Raw genomic sequence first — 13,757 nt, forward strand, 5'->3', positions numbered from 1 at the left:
CATTGGAGCAAACAATTTTGAGCTGAAACCTCAATTAGTTACTCTAATGCAACAGAACTGCAAGTTTTATGGACTTCCATGTGAAGATCCTTACCAGTTTTTAACTGAGTTCTTGCAGATTTGTGAGACTGTTAAGACGAATGGAGTAGATCCTGAAGTCTACAGGCTCATGCTTTTCCCTTTTGCTGTAAGAGACAAAGCTAGAACATGGTTAGACTCATAACTTAAAGATAGCCTGGACTCCTGGGATAAGCTGGTCATGGCCTTCTTGGATAAATTCTTTCCTCCTCAAAAGCTGAGCAAGCTTAGAGTGGATGTTCAGACCTTCAAGCAAAAAGATGGTGAATCCATCTATGAAGCTTGGGAAAGATACAAGCAGATGACCAAAAAGTGTCCTTCTGACATGTTTTTAGAGTGGACCATATTAGATATATTCTATTATGGTCTATCTGAGTTTTCTAAAATGTCATTGGACCACTCTGCAAGTGGATCCATTCACCTAAAGAAAACGCCTACAGAAGCTCAAGAACTTATTGATATGGTTGCAAATAACCAATTCATGTACATTTCTGAGAGGAATTCCGTGAATAATGGGATGCCTCAGAGGAAGGGAGTTCTTGAAATTGATGCTCTGAATGCCATATTGGCTCAGAACAAAGTGTTGACTCAGCAAATCAACATGATTTCTCAAAGTCTGAATGGATGGCAAAATGCATCCAACAGTACTAAAGAGGCATCTTCTGAAGAAGAAGCTTATGATCCTGAGAACCATGCAATGGCAGAGGTAAATTACATAGGTGAACCTTATGGAAATACCTATAATTCATCATGGAGAAATCATTCGAGTTTCTCATGGAAGGATCAACAAAAGCCTCAACAAGGCTTTAATAATGGTGGAAGAAACAGGCTCAGCAATAACAAGCCTTTTTCATCGTCTTCTCAGCAACAGACAGAGAATTCTGAGTAGAGCCCCTCTAATTTAGCAAACTTAGTCTCTGATCTGTCAAAGGCCACTTTAAGTTTCATGAGTGAGACAAGATCCTCCATTAGAAATTTGGAGGCACAAGTGGGCCAGCTGAGTAAGAAAGTAACTGAAACTCCTCCTAGTACTCTCCCAAGCAATACTGAAGAAAATCCAAAGAGAGAGTGCAAGGCCATTGACATAGTCAATATGGCCAAATGCAAAGAGGAGGAGGAGGACGTGAATCCCAATTAGGAAGACCTCATGGGACGTCTCTCAAGCAAGAAGGAGTTCCCTATAGAGGACCTAAAGGAATCTGATGCTCATATAGAGACCATAGAGATTCTATTAAACCTCCTTCTGCCATTCATGAGCTCTGAAGATTATTCTTCCTCTGAAGAGGATGAAGATGTAACTGGAGAGCAAGTTGCTCAGTATCTAGGAGCCATCATGAAGCTGAATGCCAAGTTATTGGGTAATGAGACTTGGGAAGGTGAACCTCCCTTGCTCATTAGTGAACTTGATACATGGGTTCAGCAAACTTTACCTCAAAAGAAACAAGATCCTGGGAAATTCTTAATACCCTGTACCATAGGCACCATGACCTTTGAAAAAGCTCTGTGTGACCTAGAGTCAGGCATAAATCTTATGCCACTCTCTGTAATGGAGAAGCTGGGGATCATTGAGGTACAGCCTGCCTTATTCTCATTACAAATGGCAGACAAGTCAGTAAGACAAGCTTATGGATTAGTAGAGGACGTGTTGGTAAAGGTTAAAGGCCTTTACATTCCTGCTGATTTCATAATCTTAGACACTAGGAAGGAGGAGGATGAATGCATCATCCTTGGAAGACCTTTCCTAGCCACAACAGAAGCTGTGATAGATGTTAACAGAGGAGAATTAGTCATTCAATTGAATGGGGACTACCTTGTGTTTAAGGCACACGGCTATCCTTCTGTAACAAGGGAGAGTAAGCATGCAGAGCTTCTCTCAGTACAGAGTCAAACAAAGCCCCCACAGTCAAACTCTAAGTTTGGTGTTGGGAGGCCACAACCAAACTCTAAGTTTGGTGTTGAAACCCCACAACCAAACTCTAAGTTTGGTTTTGGGACTATACAACATTGACCTGATCACCTGTGAGACTCCATGAGAGCCCACTGTCAAGCTATTGACATTAAAGAATCGCTTATTGGGAGGCAACCTAATTTTTATTTATCTAATTTTATTTTATTTTATTGTTCTTTTATGTTTTATTAGGTTCATGATCCTGTGGAGTCACGAAAAAAATATTAAAATTAAAAAAGGATCAAAAACAGTAGAAGAAAAATCACACCCTGGAAGAAGGACTTACTGGCGTTTAATCGCCAGTAAGGAGCATCTGGCTGGCGTTCAATGCCAGAACAGAGCATGGATCTGGCACTGAACGCCAGAAATAGGCAACATCCCAGCGATCAAATGCCAAGAATGCACCATGAGGAGAGCTGGCACTGAACGCCAGAAACAAGCATGGAACTGGCGTTCAACGCCAAAACCATGCTGCACATGGGCATTGAACGCCCAAAGCATGCATAACTTCGGCGTTTAAACGCCAAAATTGCATGGAAAGGCATTTTACATGCCTAATTGGTGCAGGGATATAAATCCTTGACACCTCAGGATCTGTGGACCCCACAGGATCATCTTAGGATCTGTGCACCCCACAGGATCCCCACCTACCTCACCCTCTCCCTCTCCATTCACGGTCACCCCTTCTGTTTTCCATTCACCACTCACATCCATCCACTCTTCCCCATAAACCCCACCTACCTTCAAAATTTAAATTTTTTTCCCACCCAAAACCACCCTAAAAGGCCAAACCTACTCCCTCTCCCCTCACTATATAAACCCCTCCATTCTCCTTAATTTTCACACAACACAACCCCCTCTTCTATACCTTGGCCGAATACACCTCCCCCTCACTCTCCTCCATTTTTTCTCTTTTTCTTCTTCTTTTCTTTCTTCTCTTGCTCGAGGGCGAGCAAAATTTTAAGTTTGGTATGGTAAAAGCATAAGCTTTTTGTTTTTCCATTACCTTTGATGGCACCTAAGGCCGGAGAATCCTCTAGAAAAGGGAAAGGGAAGACAAAAGCTTCCACCTCCGAGTCATGGGAGATGGAAAGATTCATCTCCAAAGCCCATCAAGACCACTTCTATGATGTTGTGGCCAAGAAGAAGGTGATCCCTGAGGTCCCTTTCAAGCTCAAGAAAAATGAGTTTCCTGAGATCCGACATGAGATTTAAAGAAGAAGTTGGGAAGTTCTAACCTACCCCATCCAACAAGTCAGAATCTTAATGGTTCAAGAGTTCTATGCCAATTCATGGATCACTAGGAACCATGATCAAAGTAAGAACTCGAACCCAAAGAATTATCTTACAATGGTTCGGGGGAAATACTTAGATTTTAGTTCAGAAAATGTGAGGTTGGCTTTCAACTTGCCCATGATGCAAGGAGATGCACGCCCCTACACTAGAAGGGTCAACTTTAATCAAAGGTTGGACCAAGTCCTTATGGACATATGTGTGGAAGGAGCTCAATGGAAAAGAGACTCCAAAGGCAAGCCGGTTCAACTAAGAAGACTGGACCTCAAGCCTGTTGCTAGAGGATGGTTGGAATTCATCCAATGCTCCATCATCCCTACTAGCAACCGATCCGAAGTTACTGTGGATCGGGCCTTCATGATTCATAGCATCATGAATGGATAGGAAGTAGAAGTTCATGAAGTCATCTCCCATGAATTCTACAAAATAGCCGATAAGTCATCTACTTTGGCAAGTCTAGCTTTTCCTCATCTTATTTGCCATCTATGTAGCAACTATGTCTCAAAGCTATGAATAAATTCCATAAATCCGTCACCTCTCTTAAATGAAAAATGTTTTTAATTCAAAAGAACAAGAAGTACATAAATTTCGAAAATTATCCTTGAATTTAGTTTAATTATATTGATGTGGTGACAATACTTTTTGTTTTCTGAATGAATGCTTAAACAGTGCATATTTTTTATCTTGTTGCTAATAAATGTTAAAATTGTTGGCTCTTGAAAGAATGATGAACAAAGAGAAATGTTATTGATGATCTGAAAAATCATGAAATTGATTCCTGAAGCAAGAAAAAGCAGTGAAAAACAAAAGCTTGTGAAAAAAAATATTGGCAAAAAAAATTTAGAAAGAAAAAGAAAAAGCAAGCAGAAAAAGCCAATAGTCCTTAAAACCAAAAGCCAAGGGTAAAAAGGATCCAAGGCTTTGAGCATCAATGGATAGGAGGGCCTAAGGAAATAAAATCCAGGCCTAAGCGGCTAAATCAAGCTGTCCCTAACCATGTGCTTGTGGCATGCAGGTCCAAGTGAAAAGCTTGAGACTGAGTGGTTAAAGTCGTGATACAAAGCAAAAAGAGTGTGCTTAAGAGCTCTGGACACCTCTAACTGGGGACTCTAGCGAAGCTGAGTCACAATCTGAAAAGGTTCACCCAGTCATGTGTTTGTGGCATTTATGTATCCGGTTGTAATACTGGAAAACAAAATGCTTAGGGCCACGGCCAAGACTCATAAAAGTAGCTATGTTCAAGAATCAACAAACTTAACTAGGAGAATCAATAACACTATCCGAAATTCTAAGTTCCTAGAGAAGCCAATCATTCTGAACTTCAAAGGAAAAAGTGAGATGCCAAAACTGTTCAGAAGCAAAATGCTACAAGTCCCACTCATCTAATTAGAATTAATATTCATTGATATTCTGAGATTTATATTATTTTCTCTTCTTTTTATTCTAATTGATTTTCAGTTGCTTGGGGACAAGCAACAATTTAAGTTTGGTGTTGTGATGAGTGGATAATTTATACACTTTTTTGCATTGTTTTTAGGTAGTTTTTAGTAGGATCTAGCTACTTTTAGGGATGTTTTCATTAGTTTTTATGATAAATTCACATTTCTAGACTTTACTATGAGTTTGTGTGTTTTTCTATAATTTCAGGTATTTTCTGGCTGAAATTGAGGGACCTGAGCAAAACTCTGATAAGAAGGCTGACAAAGGACTGCTGATGTTGTTGGATTCTGACCTCCCTGCACTCGAAATGGATTTTCTGGAGCTACAATACTCCAAATGGTGCGCTCTTAACGGATTTGGAAAGTAGACATCCAGAGCTTTCTAGAAATATATAATAGTCTATACTTTATTCGAGATTAGATGATGTAAACTGGCGCTCAATGACAGTTCCATGCTGCATTCTGGAGTCAAATGCCAGAAACACGTCACGAACCAGAGTTGAACGCCAAAAATACGTTACAACTTGGTGTTCAACTCCAAAAGAAGCCTCTGTACGTGTAAAGCTCAAGCTCAGTCCAAACACACACCTAGTGGGCCCCGGAAGTTGATTTCTGCATCAATTACTTACTTTTGTAAACCCTAGTAGCTAGTCTAATATAAATAAGACTTTTTACTATTGTATTCAGTGTCCTGGATTGTACTTTTGATCCTTTGATCATGTTTGGGGGCTGGCCATTCGGCCATGCCTGGACCTTCATCACTTATGTATTTTTAACGATGGAGTTTCTACAGACCATAGATTAAGGGTGTGGAGCTCTGCTGTACCTCAAGTTTCAATGCAATTACTACTATTTTCTATTCAATTCCGCTTGTTCTTATTCTAAGATATTCGTTGCACTTCAACATGACGAATGTGATGATCTGTGACACTCATCATCATTCTCACCTATGAGCGCGTCACTAACAACCACTTCCGTTCTGCCTTAGACCGGGCGCATATCTCTTGGATTCTTTAATCAGAATCTTCGTGGTATAAGCTAGAATTGATGGCGGCATTCATGGGAATCCGGAAAGTCTAACCTTGTCTGTGGTATTCCGAGTAGGATTCCGGGATTGTATGACTGTGATGAGCTTCAAACTCGCGATTGTTGGGTGTGATGACAAACGCAAAAGAATCAAGGGATTCTATTCCGACATGATCGAGAACTGACAGCTGATTAGCCGTGCTGTGACAGAGCATTTGGACCATTTTCACTGAGAGGATGGGATGTAGCCATTGACAACGGTGATGCCCTACATACAGCTTGCCATGGAAAGGAGTAAGAAGGATTGAAGGAAGGCAGTAGGAAAGCAGAGATCCAACAGGGACAAGCATCTCCAGACACTTATCTGAAATTCCCACCATTGAAATACATGAGTGACTCTATCTTTATTTTCTGCTTATTTATTATTAATATTCAAAAACTCCATAACATTTATTATTTGCCTAACTGAGATTTACAAGATGACCATAGCTTGCTTCATACCAACAATCTCCGTGGGATCGACCCTTACTCACGAAAGGTATTACTTGGACGACCCAGTACACTTGCTGGTTAGTTGTGCGGAGTTGTGACAAAGTGTGATTTATGTATGAGAGCACCAGGTGTTTGGAGCCGTTGTCGATGATCACAATTTTGCCCACCAAGTAGATGATCATCAATAATGGCTCCAAAGACTTGGTGCTCTTAAACATGAATCACACTTTGTCACAACTCTGCACAACTAACCAGCAAGTGTACTGGGTCGTCCAAGTAATACCTTAAGTGAGTAAGGGTCGATCCCACAGAGATTGTTGGTATGAAGCAAGGTATGGTCATCTTGTAAATCCCAGTCAGGCGGATTTAACTAATTTAAGAGATTAATGGTTTTTCGAATAATAATAATAAATAAATAGAAAATAGTTACTCATATAATTCAATAGTGGGAATTTCAGATAGGTGCATGGAGATGCTGTGTTCCTTCTGAATCTCTGCTTTTCTACTGCTTTTATCCAATCTTTGTCACTCCTTTCTATGGCAAGTTGTATGTAGGGCATCACTGTTGTCAATGGCTACATCCCATCCTCTCAGTGAAAATGGTCCAAATGCTCTATCACAGCACGGCTAATCATCTGTCGGTTCTCGATCATGTTGGAATAGAATCCCTTGATTCTTTTGCGTTTGTCATCACGCCCAGCAAGCGCGAGTTTGAAGCTCGTCACAGTCATCCAATTCCGGAATCCTACTCGGAATACCACAGACAAGGTTAGACTTTCTGGATTCCCATGAATGCCGCCATCAATTCTAGCTTATACCACAAAGATTCTGATTAAGGAATCCAAGAGATACGCATCCTAGCTCTTGCTTGTAGAACGGAAGTGGTTGTCAGGCAGGCGTTCATGAGGATGGATGATGATGAGTGTCACAGATCATCACATTCATCAGGTTGAAGTACGAATGGTATCTTAGAACAGGAATAAATCGAATTGAATAGAAAATAGTAGTAATTGCATTAAAACATGAGGTACAGCAGAGCTCCACACCCTTAATCTATGGTGTGTAAAAACTCCACCGTTGAAAATACATAAGTGATGAAGGTCCAGGCATGGCCGAATGGCCAGTCCCCATGAAAGACCGAATGGTCAAAAGAACTAGATAGCTCAAGACATCTAATAAACTAGTAAAAAGTTCTAGTTATACTAAACTAGCTACTAGGGTTTACAGAAGTAAGTAATTGATGCATAAATCCACTTTTGGGGCCCACTTGGTGTGTGCTTAGGCTGAGCTTGATCTATCCACGAGCTGAGGCTTCTCTTGGAGTTGAACGCCGAGTTGTAACGTGTTTTGGGCGTTCAAATCTGGTTCGTGACGTGTTTCTGGCGTTTGACTCCAGAATGCAGCATGAAACTGGCGTTGAGCGCCAGATTACATCATCTAATTACGAATAAAGTATGGACTATTATATATTGCTGAAAAGATCTAGATGTCTAATTTCCAACGCCATTGAGAGCGCGCCATTTGGAGTTATGTAGCTCTAGAAAATCTATTTTGAGTGCAGGGAGGTCAGATTCCAACAGCATCAGCAGTCCTTTGTCAGCCTCCTATCAGAGTTTTGCTCAGGTCCCTCAATTTCAGCCAGAAATTACTTGAAATCATAGAAAAACACACAAACTCATAGTAAAGTCCCGAAATGTGAATTTAGCATAAAAACTAATGAAAACATCCCTAAAAGTAGCTAGATCATACTAAAAACTACCTAAAAATAATGCCAAAAAGCGTATAAATTATCCGCTCATCATAACACCAAACTTAAATTGTTGCTTGGCCCCAAGCAACTGAAAATCAATTAGGATAAAAAGAAGAGAATATACTATAAATTCTAAAATATCAATGAATATTAATTCTAATTAGATGAGCGGGACTTGTAGCTTTTTGCTTCTGAACAGTTTTGGCATCTCACTTTTTCCTTTGAAGTTTAGAATGATTGGCTTCTATAGGAACTTAGAATTTCAGATAGTGTTATTGATTCTCCTAGTTAAGTTTGTTGATTCTTGAACACAGCTACTTTTATGAGTCTTGGCCGTGGCCCTAAGCATTTTGTTTTCCAATATTACCACCGGATACATAAATGCCACAAACACATGACTGGGTGAACCTTTTCAGATTGTGACTCAGCTTTGCTAGAGTCCCCAGTTAGAGGTGGCTAGAGCTCTTAAGCACACCCTTTTTGCTTTGGATCATGACTTTAACCAATCAGTCTCAAGCTTTTTACTTGGACCTGCATGCCATAAGCACATTGTTAGAGATAGCTTGATTTAGCCGCTTAGGCCTGTATTTTATTTCCTTGGGCCCCCCTATCCATTGATGCTCAAAGCCTTGGATCCTTTTTACCCTTGCCTTTTGGTTTTAAGGGCTATTGGCTTTTTCTACTTGCTTTTTCTTTTTCTTTCTATTATTTTTTTCAAGCTTTTGCTTTTTCACTGCTTTTTCTTGCTTCAAGAATCAATTTCATGATTTTTCAGATTATCAATAACATTTCTCTTTGTTCATCATTCTTTCAAGAGCCAACAATTTTAACATTCATAAACAACAAGATCAAAATTATGCACTGTTTAAGCATTCATTCAGAAAATAAAAAGTATTGTCACTATATCAATATAATTAAACTAATTTCAAGGACAATTTTCGAAATTTATGTACTTCTTGTTCTTTTGAATTAAAAACATTTTTGATTTAAGAGAGGTGAAGGATTTATGGAATTTATTCATAGCTTTAAGACATAATTACTACATACTAATGATCATGATGTAGAGACACAAAACATAGATAAAAACAAAAAACAGAAAAAATAAGAACCAGGAATGAATCCACCTTAGTGGTGTCTTCTTCTTGAAGGACCAATGATGTCCTTAAGCTCTTCTATGTCCTTTCCTTGCCTTTGTTGCTGCTCCCTCATTGCTCTTTGATCTTCTCTAATTTCATGGAAAATGATGGAGTGCTCTTGATGTTCCACCCTTAATTGATCCACATTGTAACTCAAATCTTCTAAGGAAGTGTTGAGTTGTTCCCAATAGTTGTTGGGAGGAAAGTGCATCCCTTGAGGCATCTCCGGGATTTCTTGGTGATGAGCTTCCTCATGCGTCTCTTGGGTTCCATGAGTGGGCTCTCTTGTTTGCTCCATCCTTTTCTTAGTGATGGGCTTGTCCTCCTCAATGAGGATGTCTCGATGTCTCCTTCTATGATAACTCCAGTTGAGTAACATAGATGGCAAATAAGATGAGGAAAAGCTAGCCTTGCCAAATTAGAGGGCTTATCGGCTATTTTGTAGAATTCGTGGGAGATGACTTCATGAACTTCTACTTCCTCTCCATTCATGATGCTATGAATCATGATGGTCTGATCCACAGTAACTTCAGATCAGTTGCTAGTGGGGATGAGGGAGCGTTGGATGAACTCCAACCATCCTCTAGCTACAGGCTTGAGGTCCAATCTTCTTAGTTGAACCGGCTTGCCTTTGGAATCTCTTTTCCATTGAGCTCCTTCCACACATATGTCCATAAGGACTTGGTCCAACCTTTGATTAAAGTTGACCCTTCTAGTGTAGGGGCGTGTATCTCCTTGCATCATGGGCAAGTTGAACGCCAACCTCACATTTTCCGGACTAAAATCTAAGTATTTCTCCCGAACCATTGTAAGATAATTCATTGGGTTCGGGTTCTTACTTTGATCATGGTTTCTAGTGATCCATGCATTGGCATAGAACTCTTGAACCATTAAGATTCTGACTTGTTGGATGGGGTTGGTTAGAACTTCCCAACCTCTTCTTTGGATCTCATGTCGGATCTCCAGATACTCATTTTTCTTGAGCTTGAAAGGGACCTCGGGGATCACCTTCTTCTTGGCCACAACATCATAGAAGTGGTCTTGATGGGCTTTGGAGATGAATCTTTTCATCTCCCATGACTCGGAGGTGGAAGCTTTTGTCTTCCCTTTCCCTTTTCTAGAGGTTTCTCTGGCCTTAGGTGCCATCAATGGTAATGGAAAAACAAAAAGCTTATGATTTTACCACACCAAACTTAAAATATTGCTCGCCCTCAAGCAAGAGAAGAAAGAAAAGAAGAAGAAGAAGAGAAAATATGGAGGAGATTGAGGGGGAGGTGTATTCGGCCAAGGTGTAGAAGAGGGGGTTGTGTTGTGTGAAAATTAAGGAGAATGGAGGGGTTTATATAGTGAGGGGAGATGGAGTAGGTTCGGCCATTTAGGGTGGCTTTGGGTAGGAAAGAGATTTTGAATTTTGAAGGTAGGTGGGGTTTATGGGGAAGAGTGGATGGATGTGAGTGGTGAAGGGGGTAATTGGGAAGAGAGATTGAGGTGATTGGTGAAGGGTTTTTGGGAAAGTGTGTTATAGGATTATTAGGAGGTAAGGTGAGAATATGGTAGGTGGGGATCCTGTGGGGTCCACAGATCCTGAGATGATCCTGTGGGGCCACAGATACTGAGGTGTCAAGGATTTACATCCCTACACCAATTAGGCATGTAAAATGCCTTTGCATGCAATTCTGGCATTTAAACGCCAAATTGATGCATGTTCTGGGTGTTCAACGCCCATGTGCAGCATGTTTCTGGCGTTGAATGCCAGTTCCATGCTTGTTTCTGGCGTTCAGCGCCAGCTCTCCTCAGGGTGCATTCCTGGCGTTTGAACGCCGGGATGTTGCTTGTTTCTGGCGTTCAGCGCCAGATCCATGCTCTGTTCTGGCGTTAAACGCCAGCCAGATGCTCCTTACTGGCGTTTAAACGCCAGTAAGTCCTTCCTCCAGGGTGTGATTTTTCTTCTGCTGTTTTTGATTCTATTTTTAATTTTAATATTTTTTCGTGACTCTACATGATCATGAACCTAATAAAACATAAAAGAACACTAAAATAAAAAATAAAATTAGATAAATAAAAATTGGGTTGCCTCCTAATAAGAGCTTATTTTATGTCAATAGCTTGACAGTGGGCTCTCATGGAACCTCACAGGTGATCAGGTCAATGTTGTACAGTCCCAACACCAAACATAGAGTTTGGTTGTGGGGTTTCAACACCAAACATAGAGTTTGATTGTGGGGGCTCCGTTTGACTCTGTACTGAGAGAAGCTCTGCATGCTTACTCTGCCTTGTTACAGAAGGATAGCCGTGTGCCTTAAACACAAGGTAGTCCCCATTCAATTGAAGGACTGATTCTCCTCTGTTAACATCTATCATAGCTTCTGCTGTGGCTAGGAAAGGTCTTCCAAGGATGATGCATTCATCCTCCTTCTTCCTAGTGTCTAAGATTATGAAATCAGTAGGAATATAAAGGCCTTTAACCTTTACCAACACATCCTCTACTAATCCATAAGCTTGTCTTACTGACTTGTCTGCCAATTGTAATGAAAATAAGGCAGGCTGTACCTCAATGCTTCCCAGCTTCTCCATTACAGAGAGTGGTATAAGATTTATGCCTATCCCTAGGTCACACAGAGCTTTTCAAAGGTCATGGTGCCTATGGTACAGGGTATTAAGAATTTCCCAGGATCTTGTTTCTTTTGAGGTAAAGTTTGCTGAACCCTTGTATCAAGTTCACTAATGAGCAAGGGAGGTTCACCTTCCCAAGTCTCATTACCAAATAGCTTGGCATTCAGCTTCATGATGGCTCCTAGATATTGAGCAACTTGCTCTCCAGTTACATCTTCATCCTCTTCAGAGGAAGAATAATCTTCAGAGCTCATGAATGGCAGAAGGAGATTGAATGGAATCTCTATGGTCTCTATATGAGCCTCAAATTCCTTTGGATCCTCAATAGGGAACTCCTTCCTGCTTGAGAGACATCCCATGAGATCTTCCACATTGGGATTAGCGTCCTCTCCCTCCTCCTTGCATTCGGCCATATTGATTATATCAATGGCCATGCACTCTCTTTTTGGATTCTCTTCTGTATTACTTGGGAGAGTGCTAGGAGGGATTTCAGTGATTTTCTTACTCAGCTGGCCCACTTGTGCCTCCAGATTTCTGATGGAGGTCCTTGTTTCATTCATGAAACTTAAAGTGACCTTAGACAGATCAGAGACTAAGTTTGCTAAGTTAGAGGTATTCTGTTCATAATTCTCTGTTTGTTGCTGAGAAGATGATGGATAAGGCTTGATATTGCTGAGCCTATTTCTTCCACCATTATTAAAGCCTTGTTGAGGCTTTTGTTAATCCTTCCATGAGAAATTTGGATGATTTCTCCATGATGAATTATAGGTGTTTCCATTAGGTTAACCCATGTAATTTACCTCTGCCATTGCAGGGTTCTCAGGATCATAAGCTTTTTCAGAAGCTGTCTCTTTAGTACTGTTGGATGCATTTTTGCATCCATTCAAACTTTGAGAGATCATGCTGATTTGCTGAGTTCGCACTTTGTTCTGAGCCAATATGGCATTCAGAGCATCAATTTCAAGAACTCCCTTCCTCTGAGGCGTCCCATTATTCACGGAATTCCTCTCAGAAGTGTACATGAATTGGTTATTTGCAACCATGTCAATAAGTTCTTGAGCTTCTGCAGGCGTTTTCTTTAGGTGAATGGATCCACATGCAGAATAGTCCAATGACATCTTGGAAAACTCAGATAGACCATAACAGAATATATCTAATATGGTCCACTCTGAAAACATGTCAGAAGGATACTTTTTGGTCATCTGCTTGTATCTTTCCCAAGCTTCATAGAGGGATTCACCATCTTTTTGCTTGAAGGTCTGAACATCCACTCTAAGTTTGTTTAGCTTTTGAGGAGGAAAGAATTTATCCAAGAAGGCTGTGACCAGCTTATCCCAGGAGTCCAGGCTATCTTTAGGTTGTGAGTCCAACCATGTTCTAGCTCTGTCTCTTACAGCAAAAGGGAAAAGCATGAGCCTGTAGACTTCAAGATCTACTCCATTCATCTTAACAGTATCACAAATCTACAAGAACTCAGTTAAAAACTGGTAAGGATCTTTAGAAGGAAGTCCATGAAACTTGCAGTTCTGTTGCCTTAAAGCAACTAATTGAGGTTTCAGCTCAAAATTGTTTGCTCCAATGGCAGGAATTGAGATGCTTCTTCCATCAAACTTGGGCGTGGGTTTAGTAAAATCACCAAGTATTCTCCTTACATTATTGTTGTTGGGTTCGGCTGCCATCTCCTTCTCTTGTTCGAAAATTTCAGAAAGGTTGCCTCTGGATTGTTGTAATTTAGCTTCTCTTAGTTTCCTCTTCAGAGTCCTTTTAGGTTCAGGATTAGCTTCAACAAGAGTATTTTTTTCCTTGTTTCTGCTCATATGAACGAGAAGAGAACAAGAAAAGAAGAGGAATCCTCTATGTCACAGTAAAGAGGATCCTTATTATTAGTAGAAGAAGAAAAGAATAAAGAAAGTAGAGTCCAAACACAAGGGTAAGGATAGAGGCAGTGATTGGAGATGAAGAGAGGTGAAGAGAAGTGTTAG

General features: G+C 40.5%; 1 non-coding gene across 1 annotated transcript; it reads right to left on the reverse strand.

Moving 5' to 3' along the window:
- Positions 1-301: 301 nt before the first annotated feature.
- LOC112713394 (small nucleolar RNA R71) lies at positions 302-405 on the reverse strand. Its single transcript, XR_003158366.1, has one exon. It is a non-coding gene; the product is annotated as a small nucleolar RNA R71 (small nucleolar RNA).
- Positions 406-13,757: the final 13,352 nt, after the last annotated feature.

The sequence above is a fragment of the Arachis hypogaea genome, chromosome 9, assembly GCF_003086295.3.
Source record: "Arachis hypogaea cultivar Tifrunner chromosome 9, arahy.Tifrunner.gnm2.J5K5, whole genome shotgun sequence".
NCBI lineage: Eukaryota > Viridiplantae > Streptophyta > Magnoliopsida > Fabales > Fabaceae > Arachis > Arachis hypogaea.